Raw genomic sequence first — 13,981 nt, 5'->3', positions numbered from 1 at the left:
TATTAGATTAACCTTTTCATTATATTATTACAGCGTAATGACGTTTCGTATTTACTGTGTCTTCGCTATTAGAATAACCTTTTCATTATATTATTACAGCATAATGACGTTCACGTAGTGTATAATATTGTTACACTTTTTGGTGTAACGAATAAAACGAGGGTAAGAAGCTTAGTTAGGTGAGCAATTAAAAGGCGCTAAATGAGAAATATGCTTTGAGAAAAATGTATTTGGGGTAAAGAACGTGTTATCAGCTCAAAGTCTGAAACAGATCTGTTTTTACAATAATAGCGGTTGACGCAGCAACCTTATTCATTTGATGACATAAGAAGACTTAGTTTTCTTGCGTCACATGTCGACTACTAGATCATTAGAAAAGGGGGTAAAACGGGTGATTTTATCCTTTGTAACACTACTCCCCCCTGAGGAAAAGAGTCGTCCCGACTCGAACAAATTAAAACAATAACGATCTTGATCTAGCATACGACGCTTGAAGGTGAGTCGGAGCTGTGGCTCTAAAAATTCAAAGACTCCCTTTCTGCTATCTGGCATTTGCCCACAGTCTCAAGGTAAACCACAGAAAACCTTGAGCAGATAGTCGAGCATTGAACTGAATTTTCAAACTTTTATGTGCCGTGTTGACAAAAGTCAGTGTAAAAAGTGTGTAGTGTATAGCTTCGTGTAAAATCCGAAGGAACGGTCAGTTTCCAAATTCCGGAAATCAGGAAAATCCAAATTTGGTCAAAATGATCCGGGAAAAGGACCACGGAAACAGGAGAGGTTCCAACAGAAGTCCAAATCGACGGTGGCCTTAGGAGGTTTTTAGGGCTTCTTCTCAACCTTCGGGAACGAGGGAGAGGAAAGGAGGCGAGCCGGTCCCGAATTCTTTCGGAAACTGCACACCCTAGATTGGGAGGACAAACGTGAGTGAAGGCAGACCAATCCGAATTCACTAAGCGAATTTGAGAAAAGCACGGATCGTATAAATTTTATTATTTTTTAAAAGAGAAAATAAACGATCTTATCGGGATTATCGTTGAGTGTTTCTTTAAAATCGGGGCCTTCAGTCATCCTCAAATACCAGGAGAAGGTGAAGGAAAATCAGGTTATGTCATAAAACAACCTGAAAAAGTACTGACAAAAACTGACACATGGGTTAGAAAAATGTGAAAATCAAATAATCGCTTATCGACCATGAAAAATAACAATCGCGGCTCTGTTCAAACCACAAAGAAATCAGAGCCAATCTGATACAAAACTCGATTTATGAGAAGAATCTTCTAGAAGAAAACAAAAACCGACGCGAGAACAAAAGCTTCTTCAAAACAAAACTTGAATCCTCCAGTCTGCCGAAAAATGTCGAGACATAATTTCATTAACGCCGCTATTTTAGTAAAAAAATTTTCAATTTCCGATTTCAACGAAATTTCTGCTGAGATTATAGCAACCAAATTCACAGAAGAATGGGCTAAATTAAAATGTGGGCAACTAAATGCTTTTCATGTTCGGAGGGAATGCGGCATAAGGTGTCGACGCTGCTTATTAAGATTGTAAGTCTTGAAGACAAATTCTCAAAAGAATAAGGATTTTTCATCTTTCAATACTTCAAAAATTTTTCTTTTATAGTTTCCATTTCGAAGTTCCAATAGAGGAAATTAAAGAACTATGTATTCATATCACTTTTGGAGGAGATGGACCAAAATGTATGGATTGTGATGAGGAACTAATCACCTTGGAAAGAAATACTAATATGTGTGAATCTTGTGAGGAGGTTAAAGATTCGATAAAAAAAATCATGGAAATATCCCATATTTTAAAAGATCTTTGAATAAAATAAAATAAAATTTCATATGTTCTTTGTTATTGTGTTAATTAGTAGAGATTGGAGAGTAGTCTTTCTGTAAAATCTAAATAGATCTGTTCAGTTGTATTCTCTGCATCGATAACTATCACGGGGGCAGGTAAGGAAGAAAAAATGCCTCTAACTAACCAATCTTCATGAACTTCATGAATAGTTCTAAGCAATTGCAGAGGAATCTCTGTTTCTTCCTTGCGTGCACGAGAATTAACCCGAACAAAAGAGGTTTCTGGGGAAACTCGCAAATAAACTATTAAATCTACTCCGAGTTCGAACGCTTGAATGAGAAGAGCGGAATTTTTTCTGAGTAGATGAGCCTCGAAATCTCGAAGATTTCCTAACCTGCGATGAGTTTCGATAAAACAATCGCCGCTAAACATCGACCTTTCCATAATTTTGACAGGCCGAGAGGTTAAAAGAAGATGTCTATCGTACATAACTTGTTGAACGTGATGCTGGAACTGGTAGCAATATCTAATTGGGTCTTCATACATCAATTGTAATAAGTTGACTCCGGCAACATCACGGTACTGATCGAGGGGTTCTAATAGGGTGCAAACCTGAGGGTCCGACAAGAATCTTTTAGTAAAGGTTGTCTTCCCGCATCCGATATTCCCTTCGATGATAATAGAAAGTGACTTCTTCTTATGGAGTGAAATTCCGAAGGGAAGGTTATGTTCCCAATCAATCAAAGTCTAGAAAACAAGAAGACTCGAAGTTTCTTTACTTTTCTCAGGGTTGATTCAAAGGTGGTCTAACCTGGGAGGATGTTCCAGGTCCGGGTGATTCCGTTCGAGTGTGTTCCTCGAACGAAGCTAGACGGTCCAGGTGTACGACCTTTTCTTTAGAGTGAGGCGTTTTTCGGATCCTGTAAACGACATCGTTGATCCGGTTAACTATTAAATATGGACCTTCCCAGTTTCGTTGGAGTTTTGGACATTTTCCTTTCTGTCTTCTAGGTTGGAAAAGCCAGACAGAATCTCCGGGATTAAATTTTAAATCTCTAGCTCGTATATCGTAGCGAGCTTTTAATTTATCTGAAACCATAGAAATTCTTTCTCTTGCAAAATTATGAATTTCTTCTAGGCGTTGTTGTAAATCAGAGGCATAATCTGTCTGAGGTTGAGTTTGCACGGGAACAGGGCCTTTCTCTAAATCTGACGGGAGTCGAAGATTTCTCCCCGTAAGCATACAAGCGGGCGTCTGTTTTGTCGTCTCGTGAATCGCAGATCTATAAGACAGGAGGAAAAAAGGAATCCAGGTGTCCCAATCTCTCTGATTCTGCTCTACGAAGGACGACAAATATTGGAGTAAAGTCCTATTCAGACGTTCTATCATGCCGTCAGACTGAGGATGGAGGGGAGTAGTACGAGTTTTTCTAACCCCTAAAATTTGAGTAACTTCTTTCATTAAGCTTGACTCAAAATTTCGGCCCTGATCAGTGTGTATTTCTAGAGGTACTCCGTGTCTACAGATAAATTCTTTTACGAACGCCTGAGCTACGGTAGAGGCTTCCTGACTGGCGAGTGGAATTACTTCGGGCCACTTGGTAAAATAATCAGCGATGACTAAGGCGTATTTATTCCCACTGTAGGTTATAGGAAGAGGACCGAGGATAGCCATTGCTACCCTCTCGAAAGGAGCTCCCACGTTGTAAACTTGGAGAGAGCTTCGTCCTTTATCTCGAGGTCCTTTCTTCGACGTACAGACTTGACATCTCCGACACCAGTCTTCTACGTCGGCACGACATCGTGGCCAAAAATAACGATCGCGTATCTTGCCTAAAGTTTTATTCGAGGCAAAGTGTCCACCTGCAGGAGAATCGTGGTAAAGAGCAAGAATTTCTGGAACTCGATTTCTGGGAACCAAAAATTGCCACCTGATCTCTTTCAAGTCTGCGGATTCCCATTTGCGGTATAATATTCCGTCTATTAAAAGAATAGAGTCCCATTGAGCCCAGTAAATTTTGACGTCAGACTCAGCTGAGGATATTTCTTGCCAGTCTGGGCGAGTTTGTGTTTCTTTCCAAGATTTAACCTGAGACAGAGTAGAATCTTCTTGTTGAGATCTTTTCCAATCTTCGAGATTTTCTCCAAGAGAAATCTTCCGTATTGTAGGAGGAGGATCTCTGTATTTTTTAAGGCGAGTACATTGCCTACAATCTGTCGTTTCTTCGCAGGGTCTTCGAGAAAGAGCGTCAGCGTTTCCATGTTGTAAACCTGCTCGATGACGAATTTCGAAATCGTACTGTCCGAGCCTCTCAATCCACCTAGCTACCTGACCTTCGGGGGATTTAAACGAAAGTAACCACCTTAAAGAAGCATGGTCTGTTCTAATCAAGAATTTCCTCCCGTACAAATAATGATGAAAGTGGACTACGGTTTTAACAACAGCTAAGAGTTCTCTACGAGTTACACAATAGTTCCTCTCGGTTTTACTAAGGACTCTGCTGTAATAGCTAATTGCTCTCTCCTGACCTTCCTGAATCTGTGACAAGACTCCACCTATCCCTGACAAAGAGGCGTCTGTATCTAAAATAAAAGAAAGTTCGACCTCTGGATAGGCTAAAATCGGGGAAGAAGTAAGATTTTCTTTCAATTTCTTGAAGGCTTCTTCGCATTCCGGAGTCCAATCGAATGGAATCTTGATTCCTGTGAGACGATGGAGGGGTTTGGCTATCGTGGCGAAACCTTTTACAAATCTTCTGTAGTAAGTGCAGAGACCCAAAAAGCTCTGAACTTGCTCTTTGTTCGTCGGTGTCGGCCAAGCAGAGAGCTTTTCGATCTTGGAGGGATCGGTCTTCACTCCTTCAGCGGAGACTATGTGACCGAGGAAGCTGACTTCTTTCTGGAACAGATGGCATTTCTTTGGACTCATCTTTAGGCCTGCTTGTTTTAACCTGGAGAAGACTTGTTCGAGGTGGTACACTTCTTCTTCAAAGTCTTTCCCGAAAACGATTATGTCGTCCAAATAAACGAGGCAAATTTTTCCTGTGAGTCCTTGGAGAACAGTCTCCATCATCCGTTCAAAGGTAGCCGGGGCGTTACTTAAGCCAAAAGGCATTACCTTAAATTGCCATAATCCTCCTAGTCCTGTGACGAAAGCTGTCTTTTCCTTGTCCAGGGGATCCATCTCAACCTGCCAGTAGCCACTTTGAAGATCAATGGTACTGAACCAGGTCGCGCCAGCAATCAGATCGAGCGTTTCGTCGATTCTGGGGAGAGGATAGGAGTCCTTCTTGGTTATGTCGTTCAGCTTCCTGTAGTCTATGCAAAATCGCTTGGAGCCGTCCTTTTTGTTGACCAGGACGATCGGAGAAGCCCAGGGACTGGAAGAAGGCTCGATTACGTCGTTGGTCAGCATATCTTCAACGAGTTTCTTCACCTCTTCTCTGCCGTTGAGAGCGAGTCTCCGGGGAGCTTGTTTGATTGGAGGATTGTTTCCGACGTCGATTTTATGTTTTACCGACGTACATCTCCCCTTGTCTCCGCTGTTTACTGCAAAAGAATCTGCGTACTTAAATAAAACAGATTTAAAGGATTCCTTCTGTTGTAAATCCAGCGTGGTCGACGATTTTTCAAAAAGATTTTCTAGATGTGAAGGGAGCAGATTTTGATGATTGTCTTTGGAGAGTTCTACTTCTCGTATTCTTGGAGGAGTCCAGTACACTCTTCTTTTCTTCGAGCAGAGAGGGATTTCGCGGCTGTTAGACGTCAGAGAATTCCTCTTGGTGGAAATCACGCAATCGTGAGCTGTGAGGAAATCTAAACCCAAAATACCTTCATCCTCGATATCTGCGACAAAAACCTTGTGTGGAGAGTCGATACATCCGAAGAGGTTAATCTGCACGATAACCTCTCCCAAAACCGGGGTCGTCTCTCCAGTGGCTGTTCGCAAAGATAAAGAGGGAACAGTCTGGTCGTCAGATTTTAAAAGATCCGACCGAACAACGGTTACCTCTGCTCCGGTATCAATTACCCAGAGGCAGTCAACGCCATTGACAGTTCCGCGTGCGTAAAGACCAGACTGTCTTAAACTCCTTAGTAAAAACTGAGTCGCAAAAGGGCTTTCTACTCTAACAACCTGCGATGATTTTCGCCCTCCTAAATCATCTGAATCTAGTTTTTTGAGATAGCCATGGTCGAGGTGTCGGGATTAGAATTCTGATGACTATCTTCCCTGGCTACTTTACTATTTCGCCAATTATTAGCGTTTGAATTTGAGCTTTGCGTCTGTGTCTCTGCTTTGCGTTTTAACGCGAAGCAGTGATTGGCGTCATGGCCTTTTTGGTTGCAAAATAAGCAAGTGAGGGTAGTAAACCTATTGTCTACTCTGTCATTGACGTACTGAGGTCTTCTAATGTAGTTCTGAGAAGAACCGCGACTATTCTTATCTTTAAAATTTCTATTATTATGGTAATTTTTATTATTTTTCGGGTTATGAGACTCGGTCTCTTCCGAACGACCACCTCTCTTTTCTATAGAGGTGTTATTATCCACCTGTACTTGGCGGAGTTTGCCCGCTCCAAAATATTGTTTTCGCATGGCCTCCACCTCGAGAGCTTTGGCCATTGCCTCTCGTAAGGAAGTTAAACCCGACGTTCCAACGGCCATTTTAACTTCCGGGTCGTTAATAGCGTTTAAAAAAGCTTGTGTCGCTAAAATATTACGTGACGGTTCGTGGTCTGGCAAAGCTATTCGCGACAGTCGCTCTATGTCTTGTCCGAGAGAGGCAAGGTCTTCGTCTCGTCCTTGTCTCCTAGTTTGTAATTGAGCAGTATATAATTTTGTCAAATGATCATTACCGTATCTTAATTTCAACGCGGAGCTGAGCTTTTCGAAGTCAGAAATTTCTTCTTCTGACAAAGCTGTCAATACATTCAAAGCTGGCGTTCTAAGACAAGAGGCAAGGCTATGAGCTTTCATGGCGGAGTCCCATTGATTATGTCTAGCAATTGTATTAAATTGTCTTTCATATTCTGCCCACGGAATTTTTCCGTCAAAAATAGGCGGTTTTAACGCACAGATAGGTTTTTCACATGTTTGAGAGGGGACTTGGAATACTCTCTGATTATCTATTTGATTTGATTGTGGGAAATGAGGTTGAGCATTTGATGGTGGCTCGGGAAAGTAGGTCTCGGTTATTATTCTAGGTCTCGAAATCGGAGAACAGTCAAGTTCTCTAATAAAAGGGACAGACCTTGAATCCTGGGGAGCCTGATCCGAAAAGATCTGGCGAGGAGAAGTCCGGGGTGTCGGGATAGGAACCATCCTGGGAGTGGGTACCGGGGAAACTCTGGGAGTAGCGACCGGTTCTCCAGACTCCTGAGCTTGATTTTTAGCTTGAAGAGCCGACACTGTGGACTGGAATAGCTCGATGATTTGTGTTTCTGAGCGTGTCTGGGCCTCGCGATCCAGTCGACGCTGTTCTTGTTGTTCCTGTAGAAGATCCATCAGATGCTGCTGATGACGTTCAGCTGTTTCTTGTTGAGCCTGAAGGACCTTCAGAAGGTCTAAAGCGGTGACGGTGGGCGTCGAAGGTGTTGTAACAGGGGTCACCGTCGGTGCAGCTTCTGGAGCCGCAAAAGTTGGCTCGGGAACTTGTAGGTCTCCTCTCAGTGAGGGGCTATCTCCACAACTTTCCCGGTGGCGTGAGCGGGTCGAACGACTGACACTCATCTTCAAATTCGCGCACTGAATTGACTCACGAAAGAAAAGCTTTAAATCCCGATTCTGACACCAGTGTTACACTTTTTGGTGTAACGAATAAAACGAGGGTAAGAAGCTTAGTTAGGTGAGCAATTAAAAGGCGCTAAATGAGAAATATGCTTTGAGAAAAATGTATTTGGGGTAAAGAACGTGTTATCAGCTCAAAGTCTGAAACAGATCTGTTTTTACAATAATAGCGGTTGACGCAGCAACCTTATTCATTTGATGACATAAGAAGACTTAGTTTTCTTGCGTCACATGTCGACTACTAGATCATTAGAAAAGGGGGTAAAACGGGTGATTTTATCCTTTGTAACAATATATATAAAAATGATACATGTAATATATGTCCATTTTCGAATTGTTTCATTCACCTGCGCATGCGAAGTCTTATGAGAGATTGAGAAAATGTATGAAATGAAGAATTAAATAAAAAAGTGAAAAAATACGCTTGTGGACGCGAACCGCGAATCCTTGGCGTTCTAGTCCGTCTTCTCACCGTGTCAGCTACGCCAGTTCTTGTTTGAACCTAAGGTTTGAACGTCCACGCTCAACGCAGTTCAGACACGAGCCGAAACGGCCCCCACTCCGCCGAAATATCTCAAATTTTCAAATCGCGATATCTCAGCAACCCATTCAATCAAAAACGACGTTAATTCGGAGGTCGTAATCTTTCACCACGGGAACCCGATCCGCGAGGTCCCTGTTCTCCTCGCTAGCACGACAAACCTGAATTCGTTTTCCGAGATGAAATGGATCAGAAAGACGGTCACCAAAGTGTACAATTTGTACGAAAAAAAAAGTGATGAATTGGACACTTTGGCGACAGACACTAAACTGCACAATTCATCTATTCATATTTATTGCTGAATTCTGTAACTGAATCCGAGCTATTCGTAATACATCCTTATTATATGGGCCGTATTTGAAAACCGTGGTTTTCTCACAATCGGGGAAGATAAAATCTACCGAAGAAATTCAGGTGAAGGTCGGTTCCATATTAAAAAGCTTGGCAAGGTCAGAAGGAAAAATTTGAACGACTAAAAGAAAATATATGTGATATTTTGGTGAATTTGAAAAGACCCGTATTTTGCCATTTTGGTTGAAAAAAATGGTATTACTATTTTTCGTTGAGAAGTCCAGTGCTCAGAGTTGTTTTAGAAAAAATTGGGAAATTATTTTTCCCTGGATATTTTGACAAAAGTCAATGCCCCAGAATAGCCGCAATCGTAAAATCACGCATCGCACATATTGCCCACTCGAGGTCTAGGTAGCCGCCATGACTACCTATCTCAGATTCCCCGAATAGTTCTGCGAAATGACACCTTTTACCGCAAGTGTCATTAGTGGGTACACTCTTTGAAAAATCCGAAAGAGAGAAACAAGTATGGCATTCCCTCAAAATTCTGGTCGAGTTTTTTTGCATTATTTCACATCTTGTGAAACAACTCTCATATATATATATCTCATCTCACACGAGCGATTTCATAATATGACATACTAAGATTGCTGAACTTGAGCATCGTTTTTGAGATAAAAAATGTAGCGTCGTTACACAGATTTATCATTGACGAAATGCGATGAGTAATAGCGCCGTTTCTCATGCAATGCCTAGCAAAATATAGTGAAGACATTTCAGTTTCATGTTACAATAATTTAATTCACCGTGGTGAATATTTTCAATTCGGAATGTCTCAATTACGTTGAATAAATTATAATATTTCAAGAGATATACGCACCTCCAGTGATGGTGAAAATTGATATTTGTTTGGTTGTGTTTCATGGAGTGTATTGTTAAAAATAAAACGAAATTTTGATTACACATCATTTAATGATTATTCGAAAGTCAAGAAAAATTTGTTCAGATGAACTATTTCTGTCAAACTATATCTCTATTACCTTCCTTAGGTCAGTGTAGAGAAAATGCCACCTCACAGTCTGCATGATTCGGTCGGTGTAGATCTATAGATCTGAAAAGTTCAATAAGGTTCTTGTACAGTAATGTTTTTGGTATAGTTTTTCAAGCCATTCTTTCTATATGTAATCAAATACATTTGCTATGAACCATGAAAATGAAAAAGTTTTGATGAAAATAGTTCGTCAACCTTCAAAATGCTAATTTTTCGAAATTAACGAATTTGGCTCGACAGATTATAACAAAAACATTGCTGTACAAGAATCTTCTGCAATGTTCCAGAGCCATCGACCTATACCAAGGGAATCATGCAAACTGTGAGGTGGTGCTTTTGCAACAATCCTCCAAAGAATTCCAATACAGGTACAATTTATCATAGGTTATTTTTCTCAAAAAAACTTTTCCTTTTTTTTGAATGATCAATAAGTGATGTGCAATTAATGATTAGTGTAATGTTAACAATGAAATACAATCAAAAAATACCAAGTTTTGCCAGCACTGGATGTATGTTCCCTTTAATCAAGGATTAGTACAATTTCGGAGTCATTCGGTCAGTTTATTTTTTTTTGGCGCGAAGGAGGGGGAGGGGCATCGATAACACAATATGATCTCTCGCATAGAATGATTTTAAGTCACATTTCATGTCAACCCTGATCCGATCATATTTTTTTGTATATATATAAGTCGCTGAAATGTACAATTCGCAATAATTCGTGATTTATTCGAAAACTACTGATCCAAATTCAAAATCCTTGAAATATGGTGATGTATACATAACATTGGACAGTTTAAGCCCCCCAAAAACAGGTGTCACCAAAATGTCCATTTTAATATATATATATATATATATATATATATATATATATGTATATATATGTACAGAGCATATTCTGAGGGAATTACTTCTAGCATACGCATGGATAAATACTGCGGAATGACCTAAGCTTCATCGTCCTGCAAGCGAAATTTCATTTTGAAAATTCGTGTAAATTTGATGAACCATTTTATATAAAACGTACATTTCGATGACACCGTATATATCAATGCATACATATATATGTACAGAGCATATTTTGGGTTTTTTTTCTAGCATACGCATGGTTTGAGGACTTTTGTGTACTTTGAGAACAGGACTCAATCTATCCGTATATCAAACGCACATTTTAAGGACATTACCAGATTCACATGGAAAGCCTGGTTTGAGAGCATCAGATTTTTTCATATGATTTTTCACAATAACTGATAGACGCGTAGTTTCAGACCACCAATTCATGTATTCAAGCGATAGTTTAACCAGATGTTGGAACCTACCAAAAACGCATACTTTAAAACTACCTAAATCGTATATTATTCAAATGATTTGGGGACATTTTTGAACATACATCGCCGCATACGTGGTTTGTAACCATCCGTACAGCTTTCTCGCAGGAACGGGTTTTTTAACAGATAAAGGACGTCACCGCCGATGAAAAAGATCCTCGGATATACCACGTAATAGTGATGTGTGTGAGAGTTCTAAATGTTCGAGAATTGACCCTGCCTCAAAATTTCTGGAGTTACGTCGTAATCGATTTCATAATCTCGAAGCTTGAATTTTGGCAAATTTTTTTTGGTTTGGATTGGTCAGCTGGCATCCAAATCCGGAAACTATAAAATGAGCAATGCGTAATTTTGCGAGCGTGAGTATTTCGGGGCATTCACTTTTCTGAAAAAGAAACGAAAGAAAATGATTTTTCAATTTCTATCCTGGAAAAATCAGCACGCGCGATCAAACAACCTCCAGTAAGTCACTTCAAGAAAACGCACCATTTTTGAGTTATCCAATTTTGAAATGTTAGCTCGCGACCGGGTCGACGTAAAATTTTAAAGATTTATTTTCAAATCCAAGCTGTTATTGACGAGAAAAACGTCCTTTGAGGTACTCCCGAAAAGTTCACCGTTTCAGAGTTATAAAACTTAAAAAATTTCTTTAAAAAATCAAATAACGGATTTCCGAATCTCGGACTTAGATGAATTCAGAATGGAATTTCGGGAGAAACCTGTAGTCGGCTCTCATGGTGGTTACCTGGACTCCAAGTCAGCAAAATCTGCGATGCGTGATTTTGCAATTGCGGGTTTTCGGAGACATTAACTTTCTTGAAAATCCTCATGGAATATTTTCTTTCAATTCTTATTCTGGAGCAGCAAGTCCCTGGTGATCGAACACTTTGTTTGACCAACCCCCAAATGATGCACTGTGTAGGAGTTATCAATCTTTGTAAATCATGGTCACCGAAATGTATGAACTAACGATTGTTTCGACATTTTGATGACAATCCTTTATCCACGATAAAACATATTAAAAAAATCCAATAATCATGATGACCATTTAGATTAATACATCCAAATTATTTTTAACAACATGGTAATTTTGCCGTCATCTTAATAATGAATATGATGTAAAAAGTGAAATTCGAATACTGTCACCCAAATGTATCATTGTTATGTATAGATAAGTACATATATTGTGCAGTTTAATGACTGTTCGATGACGTCACGGAAACTTCGCGAAGTCACTGAAATGTACAAATTAAATTCAAATGTGTCACCGAAATGAATAAATTACATATTGTAACGGTCAGCTGACCTGCCAGTCAGCTAGACATACATGAGTATGACGTCAAGAGCCTCACCTGTGTGAAGCTAGAGGATCAGGACACGCACATCAACAAGAGGCAACACGGACAAGCCGTCACGCCGGAGCAGACAACACAGCGTCGACACCTGATCCAAAGTTAGTGTAAATAGTGGACGAAATGAGGCAATAACCAGCAGTTCTAAGCCTACAGCCGCCCCACTAACAAGTGACGAGCTTGGCCAGCGGACTCAAAGCAATAGAGACTGACCGTCTAGAGAAAGCGGAACGCGTCCCTTAAGGAACCGTTTCCAGTGAAAGGATAGTAAAGTCAAGGAGGCATCTAGCAAAGCGCTGGTGTACCTCAAACATAGAAAGAAATCAAGTCAAGGAGTGCATCTAGCATAGCGCTGGTGCAGCTCAAACTTATAAAATTTAAAGCGGTAGTAATACATAAAATAGCATTAAGGCTAGCAATTAAACATTGTATTTTCTTTTGTTTGTAGAACATCAATTTTTTGGTTGTTATCATTAAATATTTGATCATGAAAGATATCTAACGTTTTCTAGCTTGCCATTTATTCACCAAATAAATTTGTGTAAAAGATAAATGGTAAATTGCGAGGTGGGCATTCCCGTAGCAATACGATTGACCCGAAGCGATAAACCAACTATCTGACAGACAGCCACGGCTTCTCGAACACTGGTCTGTAGGTTATGTTGTATTTGTCTACAATCAATTAGGAGGAAGCATCGTGCTAGAACAGTGTCTCCGAAATTGTGTATAAAGAGAAAACCTTTGTTATAACCAAGCCAGCTCCGTTAATTCAGAGTCTGGGTCACCAGGAATTTAGACGTATCGAGTCAAGCTTTCATCTTCTTATGCCGTATTTGATTTATCGTAGAAAGCTCCTTCATTTATTAAAACACTAAAGTCTTAGTCTGAAGGCAAAGACACCCACATAACGAGCTATTCTCACAAGCAAAGCTTTAGAGAAGAGCGCACACGTTACAATATATATATATATATATATGTCGATGATAAAGAACAAAGTTGTCGTTGCTTTTCGTCATTTGTTTTGTTGAAGAATTTGTTTAATAAAAAAAAAGAAGAAAGAAAGGACATCCTTCGCGGAACGTCAAAGAAAGTTGACGTATTTTGTCACGATCAATATTTGAATTATCTAATATCGTTTTGTTCTGAGTTCAGAGTTAATAAAATGTTCTTTTGATGGCTCAATATGCGCCCAACACGAAAAACACAAAGTTCGCGAGTGATTTCTGGCCTTTCTCCGACATATATATATATATATATATATATATATATATATGGCATATACGATTTTGGTGCATCGAGCTCAAATCTCCAGGAACACCTTATCATCTGATTTACTTTTGAGAGAAAAATGAGCAGCCAAATCGATGATCCACCCCCGCAATTTTTCCACGAAAAATAATGGATCTGCCCATATAACTATACAAGAACTGTGCATGCGCCAAATAATTCAATCTCATTGGTCGGTAAAATTCCTCCGCGACGTTACTTTCGTCAGCTAACCAAGGCATCCAACGTACACGAAATGTAACAAGGCTCTGAATATCTCGCGTGTGGAGTAGCGTATTGAGGTTATGTTGATATTTATTCCTATTCAGCGTTAATTTTCTAAAAAAAGTGTCGTTCAGCAATACCGTAGTTGATATGAGAAGATATTTGATAGACACAATGAAGGCGTCAATGGAGAAACAAATATCAAAAGCTACAGAAATTGGATCAGTTATTTATTGAAAGAAAAAATCTGAAATTAAATGTAAAACGTCATCAACGAGTGGGGGTCTAGACAAACTGAGGCAGGTGAGTGAATATATTGTTTATTTCAAAGAGATTC

The 13,981-nt window shown here is 39.8% G+C and overlaps 1 protein-coding gene and 1 long non-coding RNA gene across 2 annotated transcripts in view; both read left to right on the top strand.

Annotated features, from left to right (window-relative positions):
- Positions 1-13,981, top strand: part of LOC124414954 — a 256,017-nt gene that overhangs the window by 154,087 nt on the left and 87,949 nt on the right. The gene's annotated exons all lie outside the window — the stretch shown is intronic.
- On the top strand, positions 489-13,105 carry LOC124414676. Its single transcript, XR_006930058.1, has 3 exons — positions 489-597; positions 5,083-5,089; positions 13,095-13,105. It is a non-coding gene; the product is annotated as an uncharacterized LOC124414676 (long non-coding RNA).

This window comes from Diprion similis, chromosome 14, assembly GCF_021155765.1.
Source record: "Diprion similis isolate iyDipSimi1 chromosome 14, iyDipSimi1.1, whole genome shotgun sequence".
NCBI lineage: Eukaryota > Metazoa > Arthropoda > Insecta > Hymenoptera > Diprionidae > Diprion > Diprion similis.
The sequence above is the reverse complement of the archived record's forward strand: the minus strand, read 5'-3'. Positions and strand labels throughout refer to the sequence as shown.